The following is a 17,034-nucleotide window of genomic DNA, read 5'->3' as shown; positions in this document are numbered from 1 at the left end:
GGTTCGGGAGCTGGGTGGGTCAAACATCTAATAAGTGTCCAACGTAGTCTAAATAACTTGCCAAGAAATTCTCTGAAGGGATTCAGTCCGTACGAATTATTATTCGGAACTAGGATGTTGATCTCTGACCTTGATAGTCAGACTTCAGTGGTAATAGAAAAAACCTTTGATGTCAAAGACCGTTTGGCTATTTTGCAGGACTTAAACAAAACAAGAAAAGACCTGAGCAACATACAGTTGAAACAACAGCCAACGACCACTGAAGATTCACCACCTGTCCCAGCAAGACCTGTCTGGATTCCAAAAGTCGGGGATCTAGTCAGGGAGAAGATCGCGGTAAAGAAGGAATTTGGGCCTTCTTACAGAAAAGCAGTTCCTGTCTTGTCTGTCAACGGGACAAGATCAGTTGTACTACCGCCACTTGCTGGAAAAAAGGAGAACCGAGTTGTATCCATCGACCTGGTAAAACCACAACATGTGGCCGATAACGAACAGTAGGCCAAGTGGACTCCCAATAAGTAGCAGAACACCAAGGTTTGCTACCAGTACAGAGGTCCTAACAAAGAGGCTCATCACATTCGAAACGCCTAAAGAAGAACAACAAGGACTATGCAACAATGCAATAGAACTCAGACCTCTGAAAACCCAAATAAAGACATTTAGCAGAGACACACCAATCTACAATGAAGTTCCAAGTGAAAATGCAAGAAACAAAAATCCTGAACCAATTGGAACAATTGACAGAACTGCATCTGGTTACTTCATCAACTTCGATGAGTCCTCTGAAGGTTTCAGCGAACAAAAGACACAGCCATCATCAAAATCCTTTAAAGACAAAGCTAAGGAACTTTTGAAACAACTGAAAGAAACATATCTGGTTACTCCATGGATTGAATTTTGGGTGGGTTTTGGTGCATTTATCCTCATACTTTGGCTCATCATGGTATTTACCTTGGGACGCTTCATTGAGGGAAAATATGCTAAAATGGACACAGCAAGTCAGAACATCAACTTGGTCCTCAAACCACACACATCTTCACACGTCGAGAAACGAGAACTTTCTTCAGAACTTTCTTCAGCCAACTTCACAGCAATTCCAATACCTGGTGGGGTAGCCTGGGACAACACTGACTATGAAATTTATGGTCCGGTCGAGATCCTGAAATATCCACACCAAATCAAGATCTCCTTGAGTGATTTTGCAAAACCAAACTAATTTGCTGATGATTGGGACTTTGAAAGTATAAACAATATGATGTCTGACTTAGTAATGTCTGCTAAATTTACAAAACATGATTATTTGCAAGGTTCTACAAATTATGATAGTATGTATTGCTATAACCATTATGGTAACAGTTTTTTGCATAAATCTGCACAACCAAGAAATGTTTTAAATTATAATCAATGGGAACATTGTGCTACACCTCCAAAAGGGAGCTCTAGAACCGTTTATGACAAATATTCATACTTTCAAGGTTTTAACACTAGTAATGCTGAAACATTTTATTACAAATTGTCAAACAAGACAGGGATGAAAACCATGATAACCAACACAAAATTGATTTATTCTGATTCGTTCTTTGAAAAAATGAATACTTTTGGATTTGATTATTGGGACAAAAATGTTGATTTGAAAAGTGTTTGGGGTACAAAAGAATGGCAAGTACAGGGTTTAGAAGCTTTGTTTAGAGCCTGCATGATCCCAGAACAAATGATATTTTTAAATGACACTGTTCAACAAACCACCTGTCTTGGCTTAGCCAAAATCAAAGATTTAAATAACCTGTCTATTCCAAAGCCAACAATGTTTAGCAATAGCTCTGAAACAGATGAAGAAATAGACATAAACCATATACTTAACCAAAACAGAACACATCCTGATTGGAAACAATGGTTGATCTGGCCCACAGATACAAATAACTGTCAAGATAGATTCCTGAATAAAACACAGGGTTTCAAAATGACCAGGCCAGACCCTAGATATCCTCAAAGACATCACCCAGGGATAATAACAACCTACAGTGTGGGCAAATTATGCCTTCAATGGCTACAAACTTCCACACTGCCTGAAATTAAGCAACACCTAACTTTACTTACTGATGGTGCTGACTTGCGTGATTTCATACTGGGACCACGCAAACAGCGTCAAAAGCGTTTCATAGCAGCCTCTGTATATGCAGCATACAATGAGGCCTGGAAGGTTACTCAAATTGAAACAGCAGAGAGAATACGTGAAATTGATCGTATTAATTTGGAAAAATCACTTTCTGTAGTGGACAATGGGTTAATGACTCTGTCCTCCAGAATTTTTTCATTGGACAGCATTGTGTCTTCAGCAATCGATATATTATCGCAAGACTTACTGTTATTACAACATGGACAGTCACAATTGCGTTCCATTGTACAGCTTGGCTGGACGTTACAAAATCTTCGTTCAGGCTATGTGCCTTGGCGTTTAATCAACACAACGTCACTATTCCAAATCTTTAACCTTACTGATAGACAAATCGGTATGGCGCAGAAGGGTGCTGATTATACAATCTTGAGCATTGAAAAACTAGAAAGATTACCAATGACAATGTCAGAACGACCTGTCAGTGAATGGATAATCCACGGAATCATAAATATTCCAATCTCAACCTTCAGGTTTCAATACTGCCAAAAATATATACAGGCTGGCATGTACGAGAAATTGGGAAAGGGGTACCTTAAAACAACTTGGAACCTGCCCTATTCACATGCATGTGTCAGTAACAAAGGACAGAAAGTGTTTCTTAGTGGCAACAATTGTGCTATCAAAAACAACAAATAACTGTGGGTCTAGAAAGTGAGCTCAAAGCATGCTAAATAGTGCTGGCTATGTGTCTGCTACTACAAGGACGTTAGAAGACAGACTGGACAGTTAACCACTGTGAAAAATGTCCATCAGTTACGCGTTTCTAGGCACCCAGTACATCATTTGGTCTACTCCACAGTAGTATCACCACCACTCTATCTCCATAGATGTATATTGGGGATACAGAGTGATGGGTGGATGTCTGGCAGAGGAGATTTAATCGTAACTGTGAGCAGTGCACAAAAAATGAGTGTGAAAAGAATATGTAAGAGTAAAATTGGATGGTGCTTGCAATTATTATTTTATTCTGGAGTCAAGCACCTCCAAATTTAAAAACAATAGTGCAAAAAAGTCAGGTGGTTCAAGCAAATACCTTCTGACTGGGTTATCTGGTCGACATGTTTCTGCGGTGACTGGTCAATCATTAGACCATCCGCTTCCTCAGGACCCATAAACTTAATTGCTACTGCTAAACAAAGTGAGTGTGAAAAAACAGGACATTAGTGAATGAGAAAAGTGTCACCTGTACACTTCCATAATCCTCCTTAATTTGTAAGGGGGAAAGCCTCACCTCACCTGGCAAACAGCTCAGGAAAATGAAGCACCGCTCTATCCGTCGGTTCTTCAATCAGCCCTCCGGGAGGGCTGATTGAAGAACCGACGGATAGAGCGGTGCTTCATTTTCCTGAGCTGTTTGCCAGGTGAGGTGAGGCTTTCCCCCTTACAAATTAAGGAGGATTATGGAAGTGTACAGGTGACACTTTTCTCATTCACTAATGTCCTGTTTTTTCACACTCACTTTGTTTAGCAGTAGCAATTAAGTTTATGGGTCCTGAGGAAGCGGATGGTCTAATGATTGACCAGTCACCGCAGAAACATGTCGACCAGATAACCCAGTCAGAAGGTATTTGCTTGAACCACCTGACTTTTTTGCACTATTGTTTTTAAATTTGGAGGTGCTTGACTCCAGAATAAAATAATAATTGCAAGCACCATCCAATTTTACTCTTACATATTCTTTTCACACTCATTTTTTGTGCACTGCTCACAGTTACGATTAAATCTCCTCTGCCAGACATCCACCCATCACTCTGTATCCCCAATATACATCTATGGAGATAGAGTGGTGGTGATACTACTGTGGAGTAGACCAAATGATGTACTGGGTGCCTAGAAACGCGTAACTGATGGACATTTTTCACAGTGGTTAACTGTCCAGTCTGTCTTCTAACGTCCTTGTAGTAGCAGACACATAGCCAGCACTATTTAGCATGCTTTGAGCTCACTTTCTAGACCCACAGTTATTTGTTGTTTTTGAATCCTTGTGTGGGGAGTATAACTGTGCTCTGGTCTTTAAATATTTCCCTTGAACCCTAAAAGAAATGTTTGTTGTTTGTAGTAACAATTGTGCTATGTCACTAAGCGGCACGCTTCTGTGTAACGGTATTAGTTTGCACGGAGCCTGTGAAGGGAATTCATACAACCTTTCATGTCACCAGCAAGGCGCACCTGCAACTGAAATAGAACCATTCTTTCAAAGACTCTATAATGGAAGTTACATTCTTATTGTAGACCGCAGATGTTGTAGTCTTATGCCCGGGACTCCTTATCTCGTCACTACGACGGCGAAGGTCAAGTGCTGTGGACGATCTTTGTTCCCCAGCTCCTTTCCAGACAGGGAGGCAAGGGCATGGCCCGGTTTGAAAATTACTTCTATTCGAATAGATACTTTAAGCAGAATGAAAACAGTGCTTCTTCAGACGCCTACAAGGCTCACGTCATCTAAAGAAACGTATGATCTACAAGTCGCAAGGACGACTGCAGAGATACATACATTATTATCAACTAATTCCCCCGTACATTTCGCGGAAATCCTGAGCGAAATCTTAAATATTTCTGATACCACTGGGGTCTCAAAGGTATTTAAGACAGTATTTTCGATGGCATTAACGCCATTCAAAGCCATACTGGGTATTTTTCCAGATTTCGTCCATTCGATTTTTGGCGGACTTCCCCTGATCCTGGGACTAATTGCAGGAATCCTATTCCTAGTCCTTATTTTCCGTTATGGCAACCCATGTCACAGATCAAACTCTCGCGACAATGGAAGATACGATCCTAGCCATTGGATACCGGGACCGGATATCAAAAATCCTGGGACTCTCCCGGCTTAGAGACCTAAACATGACTTGGTTTCTATCATTTCGACCAATGTGGCAAAGGTGTGTTTTACCTGTACTAAGGTGTCTGCTATGCGGAGAAGAATGCGTGTTAGACACCTGTCTGACGCTACAATCGGATGCGCCAGTGGATGCAGATACACTGTTGGTTCCTACCAAGGTTCACGCACTGTGCTGCCCTCAAAGGCTGCCAATTCTGATGACGGCATTCCTGGAATCTTCACCACTACGATTGAAGGGTAGTGAAGTTCGAGATGAAAGCAGCATCGAACAGGTACGACCTTCTGTCAGCAATGCAAATCAGAATGTCAATGGAGACAATCATGCGCACGAATGCATGGTTACCCCTATTTCCGACTTAGTGGAACTTTCCCATGAAGCTGTTGACAGTTTTTTCGAAAGCCTGAATGATATGATGTTCTCTCCGGAACAGAAATAGAGACTTTTGAGTAAACTCGCACACGGCGTTCCCTGAATTCGGCCTTCAACTTTAAAAATAAAGTCACATGAACAATTACAATCCAGTTCACGGACAGCAACTTTTTTCAGCAAGCCCTTAAAAAAAAATTCTATATATTTTTTCCCCGGGACACTGATCTTCTGCTTAAAGTAAGAAACTATTCCTAGAGAACTAAGATTTCTATTTTAGATACTTTATATAGACTTTAGCTGCCCGCTGGTATGTTCACAAATATTTTATTATGTGATGAAATGGTCTCGACCTTCCTTTCTGTATAGCTATATTAAGAGCCATTTCATGTGTATTTCTCATATACCAAAAAGCAATAATGCATAACAATGCGTGTTTAATTTTGCATTTAATTCATAGCTTAAGTGCATACAATATATATGACTGCAATTTTTCAGTATATTTGAAAATTTCGAAATGCATTTATGTATTTTGGGGTGGTAAGGTATACACTATACTCTATAGTATGTTGTACTATGTTATACTATGCATAGATTAGTAGATATGACCATAGTTAGCGTGGAGTGGGTGTCGTGTATTTCTATAGGTTCTGAATCAGTCCCCCCATTCCTGACCCTATTCTGGTTAAACTAACTATCAAGTTAACTAACAGTCAGCCCATGAGGCAAGAAAACCCCCATGATGCAGATACCGTTATCTGACGCAGTCACACTACGGCACAGGAACGTGTTATCTGATTAGGTCATAACGCTTGAGATCTAATTAGACAAGCGACATTCCTCCAGCCCCTGATAAGGCATACGACGTTCTCATAACAAATCAAACCTATGACAACCTGGATAATCCGTGCGGCCATTGTTTTGATTTCACAGAGAACTTTAGTAAAGAATGTGCTAACGAGCAAGTCGTATGACATCTTTATTGACGTACCTATGTCCATCCTTACGTCAATCTCGGCACCTTTAAGGTATAAATATTGCCGACCTTGCCCTATGCAAACACACGCGTGGTGACAAGACGGAGCAGCCATACTTGCCGAAGCCGAGAGCAGAAGCAGACCCCGCTGGCAGCAGCCCCGCCTTCCTGACGCGCTGAGAGACGCGCTGCTATCTCAAGCCGAGAGACCCAGCACCGGCGCTTCCGGGTAGCCCTCGCAGGCAGCCTGGAATATCGAGAGCAGAGAAAGAGATACCATTCCTCATTCATCCTAAATTCCAGGTACAGAACTGAATAACCCCTCACAGAGAATTCTTTAGTTATTCACTTGGCAAAAACAAACTTAACTTAAACTGTAACTTTCTATTCCCGCCCACGCATTAGACTTAGGTCAGGTACACGGGGTAGGCGTATTTAGAAACACCAGTTGAGTACGTTTAGTCAAATGTATATGTGTATGTAAATATATTTTAATCATTTTAAACATCATATGGCTCAGAAACCATATCAATGTTTTTACAGTATTATTTTATACTATTGCTTCTAATGTATGCACTTTACTTAACTATAAGTATTGCAATAATATCGATCCATTTCTCTTGTACGAGAAAAGAGACTGATCAATAAATAACATCTTTTATTGAACACGCCCGTCTCTTCCTTTTCTCTACATTCTGATGAGACTAAGAATGCACGTACTGACTGAGTAAAATAATTGCCTTGTGCTCACACGACTCTCGAGATTGACTCTTGATTAGGGGAGAGCAAAGTTGTCATGTTCTATGGTTGTCAGAAACTAAATCCCTTCTTGTCTAATCAGGGGAGTTAATTCCTTCCTTGAACATTCGAGAAAGTTTCTAGCGAACTCTGAGCTTAGCTGGCAAACCCAAAAATTAAGTCTAGTATCGACAGTAGTAGACCTAGTTAACGTCTGGTCTAGGCCTTTACTGCTGTAGGTACTATTCCAATGCGCAGAGCCTATTGGGAAAATAGGAGCTACACTACAGGGGATTCGGTGTATCTTTACAGGTCAATGCCACTAAAGGTTTGGCCAGCAGAGAAAAATTCGGTATCCATGGTCTGCAATATGACGTGATACCCAAGAAAGCACGCACTTCTCTCTGTGTCCTTGGCACACTCAATCTTGCAATTGCCTGAATTCTTTCTGGGGTCAGTTTCCTTCCCTCCTTCGATAAGAGATGACCTAAGTAGGTTACTTCTTGTCGACAATATTGTAACTTTGAAAGGGACACTTTGTGATGCAAATCAGACAAATGACGCAACAATGACAACGTTGCTTCTTTACAAATTTCCTCAGTATCTGCAGCGACTAGCAAATCGTCAACGTACTGAATAAGGGTAGCGCCATCAGGTAGAACAATCGTATCAAGCTGTGTTTTTAAAGCCTGACTATATATTGATGGACTCTCACAATAGCCTTGGGGAGCGCATTTGAACCGGAAGCTTCGTCCTCCTAAACAGAAGCCGAAAATATCCCTACTCTCCTCGGCAATCGGGATGCTGAAAAAGGAATTTTTCAGGTCAATCACTGAGAACCAAGTGGCGGAAGCTGGAATCATCGTCAATAAGGCAGTGATATCAGGGACAACTGGAAACTGTGGCACAACTATTTTATTCACCTCCCTAAGATCAATCACAAACCTGTAAACAGGTGGCTGGGAAGAGTCAGTTCGCTTCAGAACAGGCAGAACAGGGCTATTGCAAACGCTGCCTCTTGTTTCTTCAATTACATCTTTTTCAATCAAGTCATGAATGATCGCTAGCAACGCCTTTTCACCTTCACTAGAGATCTTGTATTGGGGAATGCGTGGCATTTTAACATTTGCTTTCAATGTCACAACATATGGGGGTATTTCCAAAAGACCCACATCATTAGGACCAGTAGCCCAAAGATTATCAGGAAGAAACGACAATTCTGTCGGAAGTTTATCCTTCGATAAATACATCGGGGAGACCACTTTCTTACCCAATGTGAGTCGTACTCCCGAAAGGGAACAATACCATGTCGCGTACAATCTTTTTAACAGATCCAATCCTAACAAATTCTCACCACAACCTGTCGTCAAAATAAGGGGTGCTTCTAATTCACAAGGTCCAACAGAAAGGGACATAGAACTAGAAATCGGGTTCCTAACCGGGGCGCCAGAAAAACCTACTGAAACATTCATTTCGCCAGACAAAGGTGCGCCAGGGAGTTTAGAGTGCATAATAGAACTCTTTGTAGCACCAGTATCCAACAGAAAAGGCTCTGACACACCTGATGTAATCACCTCAACATAAGGTCCACTCTGATCTACTGGAACTGAAACAACTCCCTCTCTTTGTCTACGGCTGTCCTAGCAATCATTACCTTCCATGTTCTCATCTTCTGCATAGTAGTCATCAGCATAGTATTGAGGCGTCCTACCAGACGCGTTATTCTGCTGATCAAAACTATTCATTGAATTCTGAGGCGGAAAAGAACGCGCGTTCTGGGCGAAATTTCCACGTCCTCTACCTCTAGATGCTTGTGGAACACTGTTGGCTGGGGTTCAGTGCGGACCGGAATAACAGGCTGGGAGGCCGTATGTAATTCGCTATGGTAGCTGGTTTTTATTTGAAGTTTATGAACAAAAGGGTGGGGAGTTCTCGGTAACGTCAGCTGGTCCGAAGTCTTCGGGCGTCCTCTGGTCACCAGGGGGATCCGGGTGTAGCCTCGGAGGGAACAGAGAGAAAGGGCAGTTAGTCCTTAGGCATGGACTTCCTGAGTACCAACACCGACACCCGGGTCGTGAGGGAACAGAGCAGACTGTGAGGGCGGGAACGGTAAGGGAGGAATCAGAGGTGTGGGAGAAGCGCATAAACAAAAGGGGAGGGGGCAGAAAGTGTCCAGGTGAGGGAGGGGGTGAGGTCTATGGTACAATGCGATGTGCAATGACTATCTTACCTATAATACAGTGCCTCAGTGCTCTATTAGTGTGACTCTACTGCTGTACAGATATTTACAACTATCTACAGAGGGCACGGAGAAAAGGTGATAAGGTACTCACGTGCCCCGCCGCAACTCTCCAGTGAATCACGGCCGCTCTCCAGCCACCTCCTGAGGACTCCACCACTCCTCGGTCCAGATGTCCTCAGCTTCCTCTTCTTCGCTTCTCCCGCTCCTTCCGCTTTCCGCCTCCAGTTCTCCACGCTCCGTCTCCTGCCACGAGTCCGCTGCTTGAGAGAGTCTCCTCTCGTTGTTGCCGGCTTTTCTGTGTCTCGGGAGGCTCTTGGGGGCGGGACTTCCGGGTACACTGGAGGTCACTTCCGGTTCCGACCTTCCAGGTCCTCTGAGGTCGTAGGGATCCGTTTCCGGGTCAGGGCACGACTCTGCCGGTCCGTCGGCTTCCTGCAGGGGTAAAAGGAAAGGAGAAGTCCTGGTCGTCAGGGACGCAGGAGTGTTAGCGTGTATCGGGTCCCTGCTCGGGCGCCGCCCATCCGAGGTGAGTGGCGCTACCCTTCTACAAACACCTCGACCTCTTGCGCTAGAAACACCATTCATACGCTGTAACAAAGCGGGGCAGCTACTTTTAAAATGACCCTCTTCTTTGCAATATGCACACTGATTAGGGCCTACAGGAAAACGTTGTTGAGAAAACTCGAACCTTTGCGAGTTTCTCTGGAACTGTTGAGGTTGCTGATATTCACGCTGACCACCACGAGGCAGATAAGCTTGCTGTAAAAGAACCTTCGTCTTTAACTCTTTAGTTTTCTTGTCTGCTCTATCTTTCTCGTCCTTATCTCTATTTTCATAATACTGCACAGTAGCCAATATCTGTGCTGAAGAGGAAACAGCCCAAGAACGCTCTGAATCTTTCAATTTCTTACACAACTCAGGAAGCAAATTATGTACGAACTTGTCAACGAACAACCGTTGACCACCTTCTGTACTCATATCTTGACCACTGTGGTCGATAAACGTCTCTTCAAACCTATTGAAGAAATCAGACACGGTTTCCTCTTTCTTCTGCTTACATGCAGACAACTTGTCCCAGTTTACTCGCATAGCAGGCATTAAAGTCTTCATATAGGTAACAATCTTACCAGGGAGTTCTGCTACTACAGGCTCAGGTTTAGCACCACCAACTTGTCGGCCATCTGCGGCAGCAATATTAACCCAGGTATCACCTAACTCCTGCGCATGATCCGTGTGACGAATCAAACCCCATAAAGGCTGTGGGACAACATTTCCAAACAACATGTCTATATCAGCTAGATTCATAATGCATGAGTCTGAAGTCTGTGATAACTCCTTATAGTACCCTGCAGGATTTTTACGAGGGTCAGGTAAAGTCTGCTTAAGGGCCAAAACTTCAGCTTGCTTCCAAGGAACATGTACAAAAACACGCTGAAAGTGAGCTGGCACAGCATCGACGTTGTTAGCGACATCAGCTGCAACAGCATCCTTCCATACCGGAGGAACCTCCCTCATTGGATATTGTCTCACTTTCCTCCTAACAGAGGGATCAGGCTCAAACAACGATCGAGAGATAGCCTCCCTTCTAAACGATAACAATGTCGCAACTGCTCTTTCAACATCGGAACCCACAATCGATCCTTTTGCAAACTCGAACCGTACACGGCACAACTCAGGTGGATTGGGCTCCAAATCATTATCCTCCAAATCCTCACAAAGAAAAGCACACATTTTTTCAAAAACGTATCTCTGCTTTGGTGCTTCCCACTGGTGGAAGACATCCATAACAGACTCTAGCTCATATCTTGCGGGGTCTGTAACCCATTTATGTGCCAAATAATCCAACGTTTCCCGCTCTCTAGAGTCGGGCAGTTGACTACGCAACTGTTTGTGCGTTGAAACAGGTGTCATACTTGCTGCCCCAAAAAGAGGAGATAGGAGACTAGCAACAGTGTCAGTCATTCTCTGTCGAACAGAAGGAGAAGTCGACGAAAGAACAGGAGGAAAAGCAGAGTGAGGTAAGGCAGATGCAGATGCAGACGCAGACGCAGTAACAGGAGGAACATCAGAAGAGGTAGACGATGCAGTAGGCAAAGTTGTAGGAAGTACAGGGGGAGCAGGTAGCAAAGTCAGCGGCCCTTGAGGAGGCTGCGCCGTAGCAGTAGGAGCCAACTGAATAGGAGCTGGCGGTTGTGGAAGAACCTGAGGCACAACAACCGGAGGTTGCACAACTAAAGGTTGCGGAGGTGCAGTAGCACTCTGCGCATAAGGGGGTGGTGAATTCAATAAATGCAACATTAAAGGATCTTTCTCAAGTTCCTTTGCTGCATCCTGCTGGAGAGATAACAAAACTGGATAGCATTTATCAATCACCATTTTACGTTGCCTGTGCAACTGCTCACTCGCTTGCTCTTCTTCGTTATCTTTATACTGCATAGCAGCTTGCATTATCGAGATACCCTTTTCTCTTTTATTCCTTTTAGCTAATTTAATTTCTTTCTGTTTGGCTTCCTTTCGCCATAGGCGGAAAGAGTCAAACATCACCGGCCGGGCTTTCTTCTTAAAAAGTCTAACCTCTAGATTATCTAATATCTCTGTGTCAAAACTACCATATTGGGGCCACTTTAGAACACCATCCTTCCTGGTGTATCGGATCCATACTTCATTATATATGATGGGGCCTACGCCATGCTTCACATAGAGCTCATAGGTTGGAGTTCCAATCGGAGGAACCGGACACGAGTCCTCCAATCGGGAATCCCTATTACAACCAAGACAAAACAAATTTCCAAGTCTGCTAAGACCAGGCATCTTCGCTCTCTAGTCTAGCTTCAAACTTCAAAGGATTATCGAATACGATAGTCTCGTGAATACACGAGTCCCTCTGCTTTGGTACTTGCAAGTTCCAAATCAAAAGATCCCAAGGGGATACCCAAACTAAGAACCAAACTAAGGACTGGGAGACGCTCCACTCATACTTAACTGAGGTATCGATGACGTCACCAGAAGACTCGTCTATCGTTTCGCTCTACAAATCATCAAAGCGTCCAAGACAGGGCGATAGTCAGGGCAGCAGTCCTTCGTAGCCGTTGGGAAGCGGGGAACCTCGCAGCAAAGACTTTCGGACCACGAACGACATACAGGGGTCGATGAAGTGGTTGACCTTCCTCCAGAATTTTCACACGAAGCTCCTCACGAACCTCTGGCTTGGACCGGTACCGCTGAAATCGCTCCATGTTGGGCGCCAACTGAAGTACTGGGTTTTTAAGAACCCAGCGGTGCCAGGGAACACACCCTAAGACTTCGAGTCCTTCCTGTCCCAGACTACAGAAACACAAAGTCTTCTTGATGAAGTCAAAGATCGAATTTATTGGCTGCAGCCAGTAACAGGTATCCTAGAAGTACAACACGGTGTATATTCTCAGGAGACTGCTCAACTTACAAAGCCAGCCATCCCTTTTTATACAAAATATTATGCTTTAGGCAAACATTCCTTATTTTACAGTTGACCATTCACATATTTTCATAACAAAGAAAAAGCAGAATCATGATGACAAGCCCATTTTCAGTTTGTCCAGCCCATAATCAATTACCCGGCAAGGCCCAGCATTTTCATCAGATATCGGACGGGCCCCTAATAAAATCGGGCACCTCCCCATCCTAAAGCAGGTCATAAAGAGAGAAACAGAGACAGGTGTGTGTAAGATTAGGCATGGTTTGCATGAAATGAAGGGTTTATGGTATGCGGCACCTTGATCCTAATCTCGATCGGCCACTGGGAAAGGAACCGGCCGAACAGGTTTGGCTTCGGGCATTGGAGTCAGCTTGCCCAGGTCACACAAAAGTCAGCTAAAGGTGTACGTGTCCCAAAAGACTTATTCAGCCTTAGTCATCGGCCTATGTGAGGGCAACCACAAAATGGCTGCCATACACAAAATGGAACCCGAGGGTTCAGGACGAGATCCCTGATTTCAGGGTGATCTCGCCGCTCGAATACGCCGAAAATGCTTGTATGTAGTGTACTCGTCATTCTCGGTCTGCTGATATCAAAATCGTCATGATACGACGATGTTTATGACACGGGTCCAGAATTTTCAGTACTACAATGGTTCCAAAAGGGAACCAATCCCTGATATTATTGGGCGTCCTGGAGGGGGTCTTTGGGCTTTTTGTACCTTAGGCAACACATAGAAGTAGGGCATTGTGCAGACCCTCCAGGATATCGCGATTTCATTTGCGCGAAATCAGCACTTTCTTAAAAATGCCGCGATTTTTACAAAAGTGCCCGCGAAATTGGCACTTTTGTAGGAATCGCGGCATTTTTTCAAAAGCCGCTATATCCTGGGGGCCCACTTACGTTGTTTATTGGGGCGGGCGGGAAGGACACAAAAGAATAACTTTCCGGGCTTAATGGGGCAGCTTAATGGGGCATTAGCAGCTCACTGTGAAGAGCTTTGAAGTGCCCCTCCCGCGCCTGGCTCCCCGCTGGAGACCCTCCCGGTGACTGGGGCGAGGCCCTGCCCTCTCCCCTGGAGCCGAGGGTCAATATGTATGGGAAAGAAAGGCCCTGATGGGCGATCAGGAATACTAACTTTGCCCCCCCCAGGCGCAGTGCAGCCACGTCACCGGCGCGCACACAGTCACGCTAGACCTTGTGCAGACCCTCCAGCGCGAAACGGAACATTAGGAGGAGGCCTGGAAAACTGACTGAGGCCTGCGAGAGGAGTGCCAGGGCCTCTTCTGGAAACGGGAAGAAAGAAAGGGAAGAGAAGGAGAGGAGAGCTGAGGAGGGGAGGGGACAGGAAGGGAGGGAGGGAGGAGAAGGAGAGAAGAGAGAGAAGAGAGAGGAGAATTGAGGGTAGGGGAGGAGAGGAGGGTAGTGGGAATGATAGAGAAGGGGAGGAGAGTACATGAAGGAAGTGGAGCTAAGGAGAGGAGGGCGGGCTGGGCTGGGGAGGGTGACCGGCAGAGGAGGAGAGGAGAAGAGGGGTAGGGGATGGGAGAGGAGGGGAGAGGAAAGGAGGAAGGAAGAGAGAAGGTAGGATGGAAAGGCCAAGTACAGAAAGAAGGGCAGGTTGAGCAGAGAATGAAGGGAGAGATGGAGGTTCAGGAGGTTTTAACAAAAAGTAACCCCTAAACCAGAGCTTTACCACTACATTGTGGACATTCATTTCGTGTAACTGTCAAGCTGTAGGAAAAGGGAATTACTTAAACCCACAATCAAGAGTGTTTCTAGGGAGAAATGCTTACATTAGTATACCTACATAGCTTCATGTTGTTAAATAACGAAAAAAACTAAAATATCTGTGTTTGTTGTAGGAAAAATGGCCAAATAAAATGCCGCAAAATTGCCGCTAAATTTCCATATTTGTGCCGCTAAATTTCCATTTTTGTGCCGCTAAATTTGCTAGTCCATGCCGCTATATCCTGGGGGGTCTGATTGTGGGGTTGGTAATCCGCAGATATTGAGCTTCATTGGCAGTTACCCACCCTTCAGCTAAGGCTTCCTCTACTATGTGTCCTATGGTCTTAGTCAGTCTGTCTGTAGGGTCCTCTTTTAGGGGTTTGTAAGATCTATTGTCCTGCAATTTTCTTAAGCATTCGACGCGATACGTCGTAGTATCGAGCAAGACAATCGCCCCACCCTTATCAGCAGGTTTTATTGTAAGAGACTCTTCATTGATGAGGCTCTTCAATGCTTCCTGTTCCACTTTGGGCAGATTCATGTATGGGCGATGTTCTTGTTGGTATAATTTTTTCAAATCACTCAACGGCTTGTACAAAAGTCAAGACTTTTGCTGGTAGAACCGCCGTTGGAGGGTTAAAACTGGATAGTCTCTTAAGTCCAGTATTCGTGTCTACAGCATTTGCCTCATTCACTGAGTTCTTAGCGAAGAAGAAATGGAGACGAATTTTCCTAAAGAACTTAGCCATCTCCGTTTGAGTCAAAAAAGGGTGTCTGTCCCAGGGGGGCGTCAGCTATGCTGGGCTCGGTGGTTTCTGCTTGTTCCCAGGGGGAGGTGGACAAAGAAGATACAGAGTCCTTGATGAGGGAACGTAAAGAAGGCTTTATTTTAATGTAGGAACGTCTCTGGCGGCTCGTTAACCTTTCACGAGCAAAGGCGGCAGAGTCATATGGGGGCTTCTTTGGGATATCCAGGATGCCTTAGAGTGCAGATGGAACGGTCTTCGTCTCGTCTTCTCTCCTCTCGGGACATGCAAACAAGGGAAAAGAGAGAACTCGTCAGGCCGTCTGTTGTACACTCGTGATAGGGGCCGGGGGTGAGGGACACCAGTGAGGGAGAACTTAGTACACTCCGGGCAGACGGTGCTCGTGTGGGAGGGTAGGTGTGCAGGGAAGCATACATCCACGTATACTCGCTCTCACTCTCGGTCCGTAGGTTGGACCCTTCGAGACACCCAACCCGCTACACGCCCCCGTACCTGTTGGAGCCACGCCCCTCCCGTGGGTGCGTGGCAGGGCGAATCGTGGTACCGGTGGCCTCCTGGCTGCGTCTCAGGTCCGGACTTCTCGTCGCTCCGTCGGTCTTCTCCCTCTCACTTTCGGCTCTCTTCCTGCTCCGTCAGTTCTCCGGCGTCTTCCTCTTCCGGGGAGTTGTCCGTCGCCTCTTTCGCTACGCTCTCTTTTGACCGCCCATACGGGTCGTCGAGGGGCGGGGCCACGTCCACCCACTGTGGAGTCTTAAAGGTATCGCTGTCTTCGTCCGTAGGCGGCCAGTTGTATAATGGCTCGTTGTTCCACCAGGGATCCGGTCGCTGTGGAGAGGGAAACGTAGCAGGTAACATGGGAGCAGGCTCCCACCAAGCACAATGTTCGTAGTCCTTCCAGCCATCCCTGTTACACACCTCCCCCCCTGGCATCTCCCATTCGGGGAGAGGCGGCATACGTGACAGGTAATCTGCATTGCCGTTTTCAACACCTCTGCGATGCAGAACCTTAAAGGAGTAAGGTTGCAGGGACAGGATCCACCTCAACACCCTAGCGTTCTTACTGCTGTTCCGATGCATCCACTGCAAGGGGGCGTGATCTGTATGGAGGATGAATGGTCTCCCTTCCAAGTAATAGCTCAACTTTTCTATGGCCCACTTTATCGCTAATCCCTCCCTCTCGATAGTGGAATATCGGCTCTCTCGGGGAAACAGTTTGCGGCTAATGTATAACACCGGGTGTTCCAGCCCATCCTCCCCGGTCTGGGACAAAACCGCCCCTATACCCACCCCCGAGGCGTCGGTGGCAAGGATGAAGGGTTTCTCAAAATCCGGGGACATGAGGAAGGGGGCCGTAATCATACATTCCTTTAGCTGTCGAAAAGCCGAGAGGGCTGCAGGGGAAGGGTTGGTTATCTCACGTGTCTTTTTCTCTTTCCCTAGTAGATCGGTCAAGGGGGCCGCTTTCTCGGCGAATCGGTCTATGAATCTGCGATAATAGCCGATGAGTCCGAGGAAAGCTCTCAATTCTCTTTTGTTAGAGGGAAAAGGGACGTTCTCTATGGCCTTCACCTTCTCTTGTTGAGGGGAGATGGCCCCATCCCCCAACACGTACCCCAGATATTTCACGCTTGTGTATGCCACTCGGGACTTCTTTGCGTTTATGTGCAGTCCCGCCTTCCGGAGAGCCGTTAGTATTGTTCTCAAGTGCTCCAGATGTTCGGACCAATCCTTACTATAGACG

The sequence above is a fragment of the Lissotriton helveticus genome, chromosome 1_1, assembly GCF_964261635.1.
Source record: "Lissotriton helveticus chromosome 1_1, aLisHel1.1, whole genome shotgun sequence".
In the NCBI taxonomy this organism is placed as follows: Eukaryota; Metazoa; Chordata; class Amphibia; order Caudata; family Salamandridae; genus Lissotriton; species Lissotriton helveticus.
This window is presented reverse-complemented; position numbering follows the sequence as displayed.